This window comes from Triticum aestivum, chromosome 5A (genome assembly GCF_018294505.1).
Source record: "Triticum aestivum cultivar Chinese Spring chromosome 5A, IWGSC CS RefSeq v2.1, whole genome shotgun sequence".
NCBI classification, from domain to species: domain Eukaryota; kingdom Viridiplantae; phylum Streptophyta; class Magnoliopsida; order Poales; family Poaceae; genus Triticum; species Triticum aestivum.
The window spans coordinates 45,942,900-45,952,893 of NC_057806.1; the positions used below are offsets into that span (position 1 = coordinate 45,942,900).

The 9,994-nt window shown below is 41.0% G+C and overlaps 1 long non-coding RNA gene across 3 annotated transcripts; it reads right to left on the reverse strand.

Annotated features, from left to right (window-relative positions):
* Positions 1–2,195: 2,195 nt before the first annotated feature.
* Positions 2,196–8,947, reverse strand: LOC123102222 (uncharacterized). 3 transcript variants are annotated; one of them, XR_006448841.1, is made up of 9 exons: positions 8,218–8,947; positions 7,883–7,978; positions 7,399–7,439; positions 6,570–6,667; positions 6,385–6,481; positions 4,820–4,993; positions 4,557–4,618; positions 3,166–4,457; positions 2,196–3,058 (listed from the first exon to the last, which is right to left on the reverse strand). It is a non-coding gene; the product is annotated as an uncharacterized lncRNA (long non-coding RNA). The 3 variants fall into 3 exon arrangements; XR_006448840.1 differs by having other exon boundaries at positions 4,254–4,457; positions 8,218–8,882; XR_006448839.1 differs by having other exon boundaries at positions 2,196–4,457; positions 8,218–8,881.
* Between the last annotated feature and the right edge of the window lie 1,047 nt (positions 8,948–9,994).

Sequence of the window (9,994 nt, forward strand, 5' to 3'; positions counted from 1 at the left end):
AATTTTTTTTGCAACTCCAGAAAGTAAATGGAAAAAGAGCAAACATTTTTGTAATTGCGAAAAAAATTTGTAACAGAAGCATAAGACCATCATTTTTTGAAATTTTTGGGAAAAGTATGAAAACGGGAACATTGATTGAAATTTCAAACAAATTATAATACATGAAAAAAATTGGAGTCCCAATCATTTCTCTAACAGTTGTGAAAATTTTGAATAACACATTTTGAAGAATTTTTGGAAAACACGTACATTTTCTGAAATTCCTGACTTTTTCTTTGAAAATGACAAACAAAAGTTGAAGACATGTACATTTTTTAAAAATTATGAACATTTTCTGAAGTTTTTGAACATTGATTAATAAATATGAATATTTTTGAAATTCTGAAAATTGGTTTTAAAAATATTGAAGGTTCAGTGGTCACTAAGGATGCTCGATAGGCGAGACCTTAACGTTATTTGCTTCGCTCGTTCTATCTGTTTGATTGATAACTTCATGCAACGAGTGTCAATTAGGAAATTTCATATGTTTTGAGAGTAGCATCAAATAGAAGGCAACACACGCAGGAGGCTAGCCGACTGGGTTGGCCCATTGACGCTCGCAAAAAACAGAAAATAATTCACCAATATGATAGTTTTAAGTAACTATTTTTAATTATGATTTTAAATACATTTTCCCCTTCGAACCTAGCATGGATGCAAACCATGGGCATGCCCACCTGCTAGCAAAAGTTGAGATCGTTACACGAATGTCCCAAAAAACATAATGTTCAATGGAAGGTGTCTGGATAGGCCATGAGCACATTTTTCTGAACATTCTGAAATGGCCCCAACTTTCTTAATGGCTTGTTTGACCAATTCAAGGCACCATGCCAAGTTTCTTGGCTTTTCGATTTTTTTTTTGCATTTTTTGGTGTTTTCTCGGTCAAAAAAGATCGATAAATGACTGGACGTGTCGCAACTTGCATACGATGTCAGAAATTGTTCAAACCTGGCATGGATGCCTACCTTGGGCATGCCCACTTGCTTTGAAAAAATGGGGTCATTTCAAGAATGTCCAAATAGAGCATGTTCAATGGACAGTGTCCAGGTGGACCAGAAATGTCCGTCCGAGAGCATATTGTTTCTCAATATCCTTTAATTGGCCCTAATTTTTTCATGGCCTTTTTATGACCAATTTAAGGCATCAGTCCAACTTGCCTAGGTTTCGACAAGTTTTGCCATTTCTGGAGTTTTCTCGGTCAAAAAAGCTGATAAATGGCCGGAGGTGTCGCGAATTGCATATGGTGTCAAAAATCGTTCAAACCTGGCATGGATGCCTCACATGGGCATGCCCACCTGCTTGTAAAAGTTAGGTTCATTTCTAGGATGTCCAAAAAACCATATTCAACGGATGGTGTCCGGGTAGGACAGAAGGATCCGCCTGAGAACACATTGTTTCCTATATCCTTGAATGGCCCTGATTTTTTCATGCCCTTGTATGACTAATTAAATGCACCATGCCTGGTTGCTTCAATTTTCGACGAGTTTTACATTTTTCTAGAGTTTTTCTCGGTACAACCCCCCCCCCCCCCCCCCCGGCTAATAAATGGTCGGATGTGTTGCAACTTACGTACGTGTCGTAAATCATTCAAACCTGGCATTAATGCCTACCATGGTCATGCCCACCTGTTTGCAAAAATTGAAGTCATTTTAAGAATGTCAAAAAATGGACTGGTTCAATGGAGGTGTCCGGGTAGGCCAAAAGGGTCCATCTGAGAACACGTTATTTCTCAACATCCTTGACACGACCAATTTTTTTCATAGCCTTGTATGAAAATTCAAGGCACCACGCCAAGTTTCTTAGGTTTTCGACAAGTTTTGGATTTTTCGGAGTCTTCTCGGTCAAAAAAGATAAATAAATGGTTGGACGTGTCAAAACTTGCGTACAGTGTCGAAAATCATTCAAACCTAACATGGATGCCTACCTTGGACATAGCCACATGCTTGAAAATTGGGATCATTTCAAGAATGTCCAAAAATCAGGTTTTTTTCTTTGTAATAACCGAATTCAAATCAGGTTTGGTATAAAACCGTATAACTGAAAGAAAAAACTGAAATCCAAGCATCTAGTACGAGGCTCCCTCATGCGTGTCACCCAACACCAAAGGCTTAATCATGCGCGCGTGTCCAACCATGCAGGATACGAAGGACCCAGTGCATGCTTTGTTCACCACTAGTTGTTGGGGCGCCACCTGGTGGCGCCTCTTGAAGCGGGATTGTGCGCACTAATCTGGTTGTCGTATTTGTTAACGTGTCTGTATGACAAGAGGTTTAGTTTGGTGAGAAGACATGCAACACAGATGATACAACAACAAAATCTCATTGCACGCAGTGCACATGCATAAAATATACCAGGCTTAGAAGCTGACATGAGCATCTTGGTGCTGGGAAAATGAATTTATTTGGCTCCATTGCTTCGAGGCACTTGTGTTATACGGCATGTAGATTTTTACATTATTTTGCATAGTGGTAATTACAAACATGATTGGTTAATTCCTCCTTATTTCCAATTTATGAACAAAATCTTAGTTCAAGTTTCAATACTCAAGTTGGGAAAAGTTCCTGGTTAGAAAATCATGTGCATGCTCTAAAGTTTTTCATGGTAAACTAAGATGAACCACCAAATCATGTGTAATGCAATAGTTCAGAAGTACAACATGGCTTCAAGGTTAGATGCGGTAAACAAAGAGATGGCAAGCAAGTTCAACAGTTTAGTTGCAAGGATCTAATTTGACAATCAGATAAGAGACCTTCTAAATAAAATTTTATTAATCTACTGGAAGATAAATTAGTGCCCCCTGGTTGAACAAGTATAGTAGTATATCACAGCAGAACCATTTAACAATTTAAGATCCAGAAGAACCAAAACGCTGACAGATGCACGACTTTGCCAAGGTGAAACATTCAACTCATCTTCTTGTTGGTAAGTAGACAATAGAGCATAAACCAAATACGTAGAAGACGAACACCCAGCAATGTCAAAGTAAAAGTTAGATATGGCGACTCTACACTGTGTCTCCTGCAATGAAATACCAAAAAATCACCAAACATTGACGAAATTTAAGGTTGTCATACTAGAAGGGTGTTCATCATTAGCAATAAAGAGAACATAATAAATAGTATTACCAGAATTGGTACACACATAGAATGGCCTACCAGCTGAGGTCCTATTTCCCACACCTAATCCTAAAAAAACAATTGCTTGGTGAAGTTTTGGAAATTATTCGGCAAGACCTTATATGTACTGAACAAAAAAACATGAGTGTGCATAATGAAAGAAAGTTTTAAGTTCATTTGATCATGAAACTCCAAAGGGACTTTTGGATACTCATAATATTATTCTGTTTTCCAAAAAACATGAATAGTGCATAACAAAAAATGTTTTATAAGTTATTTTGATCATGGAAACTCCAAAGGAACTTCTGGATGATCATAACATTATTCTGTTCCAATAAACAAGAAGTACTGCTTTTCTGCGGGTTCACAAAACTAACTAAACAATAGGACACCGAACCGACTATTAGAGAATACTGAAATAGCTAGGTGCCTTTACAACAATCTCCCTTAGATTTCCTGATTTTGCGAAGAAGGATCTCTAAATCCTCTTCCTATAGCCTGCTTAAGAAGTCCGGAGTCAATCATTTTACGGATGTACCAAGTCGAAAAAAATGCGGATTAAACGATGAAGTGTCTTTTTAAAGGTTTGTGATGCAGCAAAATTGGATTGGGCATTGAGCAGCTGCATCATGTAGTAGCTATTGGTTCGTGCGTGCTTCGTCTACCTTTATAAAATGAATGGGAACTACATAGGGCTTATAGGACCGATTTTTAATTCAACTACCTAGCCTCCAATATTTCTTAGTGAAAATCAGTAGAAACTAAGTATAGTAAGCAGTAATAAGTTTGGTTAAAAATGCAATTGATAACAGGTTTACTTTAGCATAGTAATGGAATTTCCTTGGTGAAATGGGCTAGTGTGTTCAGATGCAAACAATTTGTAATTGGCAGCAAAAGCAAGCTAAATGTTCAAACAGAGGATGCCAAACTTATGGATCAATGGAATAATTGCATAGAAAGTGAATAATGGCGAAGGAGAGATGGATCTTGACCCTAGATTGAACAAAGTAAATTAGCTCACCTTGCCACTTAAAGACAAACGACCAACCTGAAGGAAAAAGACGAGACTGGCGAGCAAGATTTCCGAGGGAAATTACCTATGAAAAATGCTTTGCACCTTTCACCATTGGCTCCATTAATAGTTGAATGGAAGAAAAAATAGAAATTATGTGCAGAGCATTTCTTGAATGTACACACCCTGGAGAAGAGCAATTCGCGCCGATACTCTGCTGCGTCGTCGAGCAATAGAATGATTATGTGCAGCAGCACGATCCTTGGCAGGGTCACTCGAGTTCATGTGACTATACACATTATTGTTGCTCGTTAGATTAACAGCAGAATGACAACATGCATGCAAAGGTAATGCCATTGCTTGCTTGCATATTCTGTAAGGTCTGTACCTAGCGATGCCTTCTCAGGGGAGTTTTGTTTCTAAGTCATGACCAGCTCCTCCAAAAATTTCCTAATCGAAGAATAACAAGCATCTACTTAAGTTTTTAGTGCAATAGTCATAGCTTGAGAACAAGCATGGCAATATTAACTCACAATTTTCAGCAAGTGATTTAAAAGCATGGGAAAGTATAAGGGCATCTGACATGTGGATCATGGATGCAATCAATTATTATACCAAAGTCAGCTGTTTATTTGCATTTCATTCAGTTACCTCATATTGTCGATCGACTGTCGACAGGAGTATCCTCGGTAGGAGAATTGGTAGGCTTCAGAATTTTTTATTTTTGAGGTGAAAATGTCGAGTGGCGTCAAACTCTTCATGAACCAGCAATGCCAACAAAACTCATGATTTATGATAGGCAAGTAGCGCCACATTGGACACATCCTTAGAAAAAAGAAAAATAACGCATTTCAGCAACAAAAAGAAAAACTTGAACGTCTGGTGCTGGTGACATAGCAAAGACAAAATATGATCCCCAGACTTTTTATTAGATGTATCTCCGTACTTTATACTAACCCTATATCGTTCTCAGCAGACAAACTAATCTCAAAGTTTTCAGGAGTAAAACTTGAAACGAACTGAAAGCAACAAATCCTAAATCTCAACACCCATGTGCTTTCCAATATTGTTTATACAGCACCATGTTCCCTTGGGGACTCAACACAATACTGAACAAACAAAGACGCTCGCCTCCTCCGCCGATGAGCTGTCTCTAGTGGAGGAGGGCGGGGGAGACCTCGTCGTCTTCCTTGCGACTGGCGGCAACAGGGATACAAGCGCAAGACGCGAAAGCCTAGGAGATGCCGCGCTTTGGCCCCGGCCCCCTTCTCTTCAATCCACATTTTTTGTGTCTCTGTTAGTCTCAGAAGTTATGCATTGAAATAGGAAGTTCCAAATTGGTTCTGTAGCAGTTAATATTATATTTTGCAAAAGTTAAAAACCTGAAAAAGTGTGCTAAAAAGTAAAAACCGACAGTTACCTAAGAATTTGCAGCAGTTAAACACTGAATTTGGAGCGATTAAAACCTGAAGCTATTTTCCTTTTTTCCTATGAAGGACCACAAGTTAACAACTACACTGAATACAACAAACCTGTTCTCATATCGTGTGAAAAACTACTTCATTATTCTTTATGTGTTTTCCGATGCATGTTTTGTAGTGGGAGTGGGATGTGGAGAGGGAGAGAGAGCAGGTTCCAAATGGAATGGAAGGGAAGGCATGCATAACCAGAATCTGGAATCTATTATATTACTAACAGAGTAAATATGATCTTGGGTAACTAAACTTATTAATCGAATCAAATTGATCATTGTTCCCTAGCATATGGTTTCGCATAAATCCTGATTAAGTTCTTTGCCACGTCACGGTGCTTTGAAGTGACTTGGTACTGCCAATGTGACAAAGGCACACCAAGGAAGCACATGGACAGTGAAATTTGCATACAAACACCTTTATTTATTCACCCCTCACGTTTTCCTTTCTTTTTATTATTCACCTCCAAGGTTATAATTCATTCACCTTACCAATGTTTTGTTAGTATCTGTTCGAAAAATGAGTGATAAGCATTTCTTTGCCTCTAATTTATGAACTCATATTAGTTGATCTTTGACCGAATATCTATGGAACATCCAGATGGGTTTCCCTGAATTATGAATCATTGCTCCTATGACATAAGCACGAGCACCTGACGGGCGCTAACTCATGCACACAATAAAACCAACCAAACGAACAAGAACAAGAAACCACAACCATAGATGTTCGCATCAGGAGACATACCTTAACGCGATTGTAACGTCAGGCCTCAACAAAAGAAGACGACCAGGAAGAACCTATCCAGCAACGATGAACAACTGTGTGCTCACTTCACACCCACCTGCAAGAACGGGTCACATTATGTCAGAAGGAAGAGGAACAACAAGAAGGTCGCTCAGTAGAAAGAATTTCATTGCAGCGACAATCACCTCCATTGGCACCATGAAACCGAGAGCAGACAATCACCTCCATTGGCGGTGAAAGCTCGGCGGTGCCAGGTAGGTAAGCGCCCCTTTCACTTTCTTGTCTGTACTACATGATGTTAGTTCGTCAGATTCAGAGTACAACAATATGAAGCATTGGTACGTGCAAGTTCATAGTACTGTTGTGGTTTAATAAGAAGGAATGAGGTAAAACTGAAAAATACTTAGTATCTTGTATGAACTGCACGAAACACAGGATTCACTACTGATGCAAACAAAAGAAGCTCCAGCACTATAAATGCAACTAAGCTCAATACAAATAAATAGGAGTATCTATATTTGTACACGCCAGGACAAATATTTGCACCCAGAAAAACTGATACACACTGCTAACTACCACAGAAGCTGCAATTATTTTCAACTTTAGATGGTTAAAGTTTCCAAAGTCTACAGGATACTATTTATATAAGATACAACATCCTGCTTAGGTGCATTAATCACTGAAAAAACAGTACCAGGTAGTACATTCAAAGAATTGAACCTATCAAGCACCAGCAAGTTCATTACATAGCAAACAATAGGATTATGTGAATTCGTGGCTGCAGCTAAATAGGTTAGTTTGTGCTTCCAACAAATCTTTAACTATTACCCTTATGCTTATTGCCCAAGACCTATACAAGAACTAAAGCAGTAAAGTTAAGACTACAACAGTTAAATGTGCACCACATGGAAGAACAACTAATCTTTTTGACGATAAGGTTCCAAAATCTACGAGCAAGCCATTCACTGCAAAATCCGCTGCAAAGGGTTGTCGGGATTAGACCCGGGAGCTCACCTTCAAATGAACACACAGGTCCCTGTCCATGGCCTTGGTGGCTACAAGAATCAAGGGAAAATGCACACATGAGAAACCCACAGATCTGCGGAAATCATCATACGAAACGGCAAAAACAGTGGGACTGGTGATATCCTCCAACATGAATCCCTATAAATAGGATACATACTTCTTCTTGGACAAAAATGAATCAAAGACTATCGTATATTTAGGAACCATAAAAATCTAAAAAGTATCTATGAGTTGATCACAAACACAAATAGTTTCTATACCGAAACATGTACCAGCATAACTCTAGTTCTCTAAACTGAGGTACCAACAAAGCCTATCTTCAATCTCAGGAATGCTTCAAGGTGAATCTGAAACTCCAAGGCTTACATTTGCAGTGAATCTCACATCTATATTCTTTCTACTAAGATCTCATCTATAATTAATCGTCAAGGAAAACTGCATGAAAATGTAAAAAACTTTGATAAGTTTATACCGGTTAGATGATGTGCCTTGTTAGTTTGCATTCGTTAAATCCATTGCCATGGCAGTAGCTGATGCACTCAACCTGGTTATCAGGATGATCCATCACCTAAAGAAAAGTAACACCACATCAATAATTTGAAGGTGTTAAGCTACATCTGCCTAAGAGAATGTAGATTTTAATAATGTTCTTCCTGGAAAGTGTGATTGGTTTATACCTCAGAGCTAATTGTCCACAATACATTTATTTGTAACAACTAACAAAGAAAGATCAGTGTGTCATCGAACAATATATCTTTGGTTACTACTGTATTATAGAATGGCTGGACCTAGGTGATGACTACAAACCTGACGGTTGTGGTGGATGACGAGACCTCCTCCTCCTACTCGATTTGATGGCGGAGGACAAGGACCTCCTCCTTCTCCTACCACCGCCACCTTATCAGCCGCCCCCTGCTCATCCACAAGCACCAGAAGACCAGGCCACCCTTGCTCTCCCACGGCGGCGACCTGCCGATCCAGAAGCACGATGCGCCTCTCCCACGGTGGCGACCTGCGCCGATCCGGAACCACGACGCACATCGGCTACAACGGGCCTTACGCTCCTCTCGTGGATGCTGCTCATCGCCGTGGAGAGGAGACGGCGACGGAGACGCGGCGAGGACGGACGGGAGTTGCGATTATGACGAGGAGGCGAGTCGTCCCGTCTCCTTCCACGACGTGTTGCCGCACGAATCCGCTCTGCCTCATGCCGCTTCCGGAGCTTCCCGCCGCCAATCTGCTCCGTCCCACCTCCTGCCTTCCAATGTTTCTCGCAGATCCGCTGCCACCGCCGCTCGTGTCCTAGAGGAAGAGGAGGTGGGCAAGGAAGCAGAGAGAGGAAGAGGAGGCGGCGGGTGCGGCTGGCGACGCTAGGGAGAGGAGGAGACGAAGACGTACGCCTGCCTTCGTTGGGAAGGAAACAACAAGGTCTGCGTTTATCTCTTGTCTTTTTTTTTCTGGCACAGTAAATCGTCGATCCCAGCGCTGCGCTGATCAGGACGAGCCAGAGGCTGGTCCCACCTTCACCCAATCAACCCGGCTGCCCACCACGCGACGCGAGCTATTGGGCAGGCGCAGACGACGTGGATTGCGCGAGGGGGCGGCCATGATGAGCTAAACCAACTAAGCTATTGCGAGGTTTCGTTGTCCACCTAGTTGCAAGGCCCAAGGGCAACTACTGCTACTTCTATGGGCAGACAGAGCATGCAGTGGCAAACGTCTTATTTGTTTAGGGCCTGTTTGGTTTCAATAAGTCATCCGATTTATAAGTCAGGTGACTTAAAACTAGTGAATTATAAGTCACGCCTGTTTGGTTGTCACCTGATTTATAAGTCACCTGACACATCTTTCCACACCCATCAACATCATGCAGGTGGTGGGACACACGCAAAAGGGGGTGACTTATAAGTTTTAAGTTGGGATGGAGCAACTTATGACTTATAAGTTGGGGTGACTTATAAGTCGGGTCTGTTTGGCAAAATAAATTATTTTTTTCACTTTTCGACTTATAAGTTGGTGACTTATTTGGAACCAAACAGGCCCTTAGTACCACATCGCGTAGGTATTCTCAGAGTAAACCCGGGCAAACGTCGTGCCGGGTCGGGTTCGGGCCGGGATGACAAAGCCCGAAGATAAAATCCCAAGCCCGAGCCCGGCCCGGCCCGGCCCGAAGTACATGAACAGTGACATTTTTTTAATTAAATTAATCATTTTCTGGATATTATATTAATTCATTATACCTATATTTTGAATAAAATATGTTTTTATACATATTTCGGGCTTTCGGGCCGGGCTTCGGGTCAGAAAATGGAGCCCGAGCCCGGCCCGAATGTCGGGCTTCGGGTTCGGGCCGGCGGGCCGGGTTGTCCATGACCGGGTCTACCTCAGAGCATAAAGGTGGTCATGGATATTAGAGAACGGCACGAGGGAAGCGCTAGTAGTTGTGTCGTAGCTTGTACGTGTGCTCTAAAAAAGATTTTCATTATAAACCGAAAACCAAACGAAATCAGTTGGTTAACGAGATATCGATTTGTTGTATTGGGTTGACATTTTCGAGTTTTAGGTTTGCTAACCAAAATAAAAA